This window comes from Nannospalax galili, unplaced genomic scaffold, assembly GCF_000622305.1.
Source record: "Nannospalax galili isolate Female #2095 unplaced genomic scaffold, S.galili_v1.0 scaffold210, whole genome shotgun sequence".
In the NCBI taxonomy this organism is placed as follows: domain Eukaryota; kingdom Metazoa; phylum Chordata; class Mammalia; order Rodentia; family Spalacidae; genus Nannospalax; species Nannospalax galili.
The window spans coordinates 1,998,345-2,003,425 of record NW_008329365.1 but is presented as its reverse complement, the minus strand read 5'-3'; the positions used below and the strand labels follow the sequence as shown (position 1 = coordinate 2,003,425).

Here is a 5,081-nt window from a genome sequence, read left to right as displayed (position 1 = left end):
TCTCTCTCTCTCTCTCTCTCTCTCTCTCTCTCTCTCTCTCTCAGTAGGGTCCTATGCAGCCCTCACTGGCCTCAAACTGACTAGGTAGTTGAAGATGATCCTTAACTTACCTCTAAGTGCTGGGGTTACAGGTAAGCACCCCCTTCCCAGTTTTATGAAGTGCTGAGGATGGGACCCATGGCTTTGTGCATGTTAGGCAAGCACTCTACCAACTGAGCTGGAACCGTAGCCTCTCACCATTTATCTTAGTTTTTAGGAAAAAAAAATTCTTGTTGGGTAGGGTGGTTCCATGTCTGGAATTCCAGCATTCAGGAGGCTGAGACTGGAGGCCTGGGCAAGATAGTAAGTTACAAGTCAGCCTGGGCTACAGAGTGAGACCCTGTCTCAAAAATGAAAACCCCAAAACAAAAAAGAACTGATCAACTGATCATGGCGGTGCTGGTGCATACCTGTAATCCCAGCATTTGGGAGATGGAGACAGGAATAACCAGAGTTCAAGGCCAGTCTGGTCTACATAGTGAGTTCCAGGCCAGCTGGGGCTATATGAGATCCTAACTCACAAACAAACAAAAACAAGATGGAGAAAAAAGGCGGGGGGGGGGGGCGCTTATTTGTTATTTATTGATTATTATTGGTCTTTTTGAGTCAGGGTCTCCTTGTAGCCCCAGCGGGCCTGGAACTCACTATGTAGACCAGGCTGGCCTTGAACTCACAGAGATCTGCCTGTGAGAAATTTAAAGGACTCATCTTTTGTGCTTTAAAAAAAAAATTATTTTTATTTTATGTGTATGAGTGTATTGCTGCATGTATGTAAGAAGTGCACCCATCTTGTGCAAAGACTGCAGAGGCCAGAAGAGGGCTTCAAATCCCCTAGACCTAGAGTCATGGACAGTTGTTAGCTGCCACGTGGGTGCTGGGAATCAAACTTGGGTCTTCTGGAAGAACGGCCAGTGTTCTTAACTGCTGAGCCATCTCTCCAGCCCCCTTTTATGCTTCTTTAAATAATAACTAAATATGAGCTCTGCCCTGAGGACTCCTGAACTTATCTTCGCCTTTTCTGCTCCCACCCCCACCTCTCTTCTGCTCTAGTAAGACAACATAAAACCAGTCTTCACTCAAAAGAGAGTATTGCTGATGGAATGTGAGAAGCTTATCTCAGGCAGATCTGCAGCTGAATTCCAGGCCTGGGCTGGTTTGGTGCCATCCACCTGAGGAGAGCTGGACTTCCTCCTGATGTCCCTGGCTGGTTTTGTGACCGTGGGAAAGACGGTGTACAACAGAGGAGTGCTGCAGTGGTTATTTGGAGGAGAGAGGGGACTGCCTCCTGGGGACCCCTGGAGGGGCAGTGACAATGATTTTCTGTGTGCCTGGACAGAGAACTTCATGTACCGTAGTCATGATTCTTTTTTTTCTGAGACCAAAATCTCATGTAGATCAGGTTGGCCTTGAACTCACAACCTCCCTGCTTCTCCTTCCCAAGTGCTGTGGTTACAGGCATGTGCCACCACTCCCAGCTTATGTTTCCTGCTTTGCCTCACTCTGTACATTTAACAACATTTTTGTCTGGAAGAATTAATATATATGAAGAGCTAAGGAAAGGACCTTCATGATAGTTATGTGTGTGTTCAGTATTTACTGTATTGTTACTCTAGAACATGATACAGCCCTACCCATGAGAAGAGAGACTCTATATTAGCAAAGGATAAGTCCTAAACCTCTGTATGTGTGTGTATGTGTATGGTATCAATATTATTATTATTTTTTGTTTTGTCTTTTTGAGACAGGGTCTCCCTGTAGCCCCAGCTGTCCTGGAACTCACTATGTAGACCAGGCTGGCCTCGAACTCACAAAAATCCACTTGCCTCTGCCTCCCAAGTGCTGGGATTAAAGGCGTGAGCCACCATACCCAGCAATATTATTAGTTTTAAAAGTATTTTTGTGGGGCTGGAGAGATGGCTCAGCAGTTAAGAGCATTGGCTGCTCCTACAGAGGAGCAGGCCTCTCCGAACCAGTTGGGTTCGGTTCTCAGCACCCACCTGGCGGCCAACAACTGTCTGTAGCTCCAGTTTCAGGGGATCCCACATCCTCTTCTGACCTCTGTGAGCATTGTACAACATGGATGCACTTACATTCATGTAGGCAATACACTCATACACATAAAATAAAAATAAAAATTTTTTAAAAAAGGATTTTTCAGGGGCTAGAGAGATAGCTTAGTGGTTAAGAGCACTGACTGCTCTTACAGAGGACCCGGGTTCGATTCCCAGCACCCACATGGTGGCTAACAACTATTCTTAACTCTACTTTCAGGGGAATTCAGTAACCTCTTTTGTCTTCCATTGGCACTGTACAACATGGGTGCACTTACATACGGGCAGACAATATATTCCTACACATAAAAATAAAAATAATAAAATATTAAAAAATAAAAAAGATTTTCAAATTTTATTTTTATGTGTATGAGTGTTTTCCATGCATGTATGTAAGTGCACCATGTGCATGCCTAGTGCCCACAGAGGCCAGGTGAGGGCATTAAACCTGGACAGCCTTTCCTCCTTCCTCCAAACTTACTCTGAAGGTGGGAATGGCCGTTACACCCCTGTAATCCCAACACTTGGGAGAAGGAAGGTAAGAGGACCAGGAGTTCAAGATCTCATCTACATAGTGGGTTAGAGGTCAGCTACATGAGCTCTCATCTCAAAAGCAAAATAAAGGGGGACTGGAGAGAAGGCTCAGCAGTTAAAAGCACTGGCTACTCTTGCAGAGGACCCTGGTTCAATTCCCAGCACCCACATGTCAGCTAACAACTATCTGTAACTCCAGTTCCAGGCGATACAATGTCCACTTCTTACCTCCGCAGGCATTGCACAACACTGGTGCACTTACATACACACAGGTAATACACTCATAAGTATAAAATAAAAATAACAAAATATTCTTAAAAACCCCTGTCTCAAAAAATGAGAAGGGCTGGCAAGATGGTTCAGCAGCGAAAGGAGCTTGCTGAAGAGCTTCCAAAGAGTTGTCCTCCGATATCTTACACATCACACACATACACACACAATACTTAAAAATTAGAATATATATATATATATATATATGTATATATATGGGGTAGATTGAAGAAGTCACCTGATACTGACCTCTGGCTTCTATGTATACGTACACACACATACAAGCACACACTCCCCCTCCAGGTGCACATGCATGAACATGTATACATACCACAAACAGGCACATGCACGTGCACACACGCACACACAAATAAAATAAACTTATTTTGTTTGGACCTTGTTAAGGCATTTACAAATCAGTTTACTCACAGACTCACCAAAAGTTCTTCTTAACTCTTTCAGCCCCCTCTGCAATACCTGTTAATCACAGCATTTCTGGGCTTCTTAATAGTACTGAATAGTTTTTGTGTATGCCGTACACAAAAAGTGTAAGTTTGAACATATCTTGTGTATCTGCCTATTCTTGTTTTCATGGTGATGGTGTACTGGAGGTGCAGCCTCTTAATCCAACAGGTTCAGCCTCTCACTCTAGGAATTTCAGGGACTGTGGTGAATGAAATATATAGATATTTTACTTTTATTATTATTCTCTCTTTTAAAAATAGTGCTAGGGCCGGGCATGGTGGCACACGTCTGTAGTCCCAGCACTTGGGAGGCAGAGGCAGGCCGATCTCTGTGAGTTCAAGGCCAGCCTGGTCTACACAGTGAGTTCCAGGACAACTGGGGCTACAGGGAGACCCTGTCTCAAAAGGACCAAAAAGAAAAAAATAAATAAATAAAAATAGTGGTAGGGATCAGACCCAGGACCTTGCACATACTAGACAAGCACCCTTCTATCCAGTCCCTAATTATACAGATAATTTGAAATAAAATGCCCTTTAATTTTTAAGAGTTTCAAGGACTGGATGTGGTAGCACACACCTTTAATACCAGCACTCAGGAGGCAGAAGCAGGTAGATCTCTGTGAGATTGAGGCCAGCTTAGTCTACATAGTGAATTCCAAGCCAACTGTAACTACAGGGAGACCTTGTCTCAAAAAACTAAAAAAAGAGAAAGTTTCAAGTTATACCTTGTAATTTCTAGTATGGCTAAATTAGGCCCACTAACTGTTTTTCCTTCTTTTTTAAAATTTTATTTATTTATTTATTTATTTATTTATTTATTTATTTATTTATTTATTTACAGGGTCTTATGAGCCCAGGCTGGCTTTAAATTTGCTATGTAGTCAAGGATGACTTTGAACTCCTGACCCCTCTGATTCTACATCCCAAGAACTAGGATAACTGTGTTTCAATACTTCTGGCCTTGTTTTTGTTTTGACAGGGTCTAGCTATGTAGCTTAGGGTGGTCTAGAACTCACAAAGTAGCCTAGCAGCCTGAACTCACCCTCCTACTGTAGCCTCCAGGGTGCTGCTGGGATTATAAGCCTATGGCACTATTCTGGGCTACACTGTCGATATTTACTAAAGTTTTGAGTGATAAATTATCTCCCTCCAGCATTGCCATAAAATTATATGTCTGTGGGCCAGTGAGACAGCCCAGAAGGTAAAGTTTGCTGCAAATGCTGATGACCTGAATTCAATCCCTGGGACCTACATGGTGGAAAGAGAGAACTGACTACGGCAAGTTGTGTTTTCACCTCTACATGCATGCCACAGTTCTCGAGTTCTCCTATCCAAAAATAAAAATGTAGTAAGATAATTTAAAAAATTATGGGGTTGACTCAGAGATGGCTCAGTGGTTAAGAGCACTGGCTGTTCTTGCAGAAGACCTGGGTTCAAATCGCAGCACCTACATGGTGGCTAACAACCAACTGTGACTGCAGTTCCAGGGGATCTGATGCCTTCTTCTGTCTTCTGTGGGTGCTGCATGACACAGGTACACTAACACATGTGCAGGCATAACACTCATACACATAAAGTAAAATAAAAATAATTATGTACTTGTATTTGTGGTTAGTTAGCGGGTACTCACAATGTATGCTGGACCATGTTAAGCCCTGAGGTCATATGAAAAGAAGTTTGCCTTGTGCTTGTGCCCATCTGTCCCCTACCGGCTGTCCACGAG

General features: G+C 43.2%; 1 protein-coding gene across 7 annotated transcripts in view; it reads left to right on the top strand.

Moving 5' to 3' along the window:
• Apold1 (apolipoprotein L domain containing 1) overlaps positions 1–5,081 on the top strand; it is a 77,123-nt gene that overhangs the window by 18,558 nt on the left and 53,484 nt on the right. For 2 of the 7 annotated variants that reach the window (XR_003850284.1, XR_003850281.1), the window contains exons 3-4: positions 48–131; positions 1,090–1,696. The exons of 1 other annotated variant lie outside the window; for it this stretch is intronic. The gene's annotated coding sequence lies outside the window, so the exon portion shown is untranslated. Of the gene's footprint in view, positions 1–44; positions 132–1,089; positions 1,697–5,081 lie in introns of those variants that run through there. 4 more of the 7 variants (XR_003850283.1, XR_003850280.1, XR_003850282.1 and 1 more) reach the window with 2 other exon arrangements.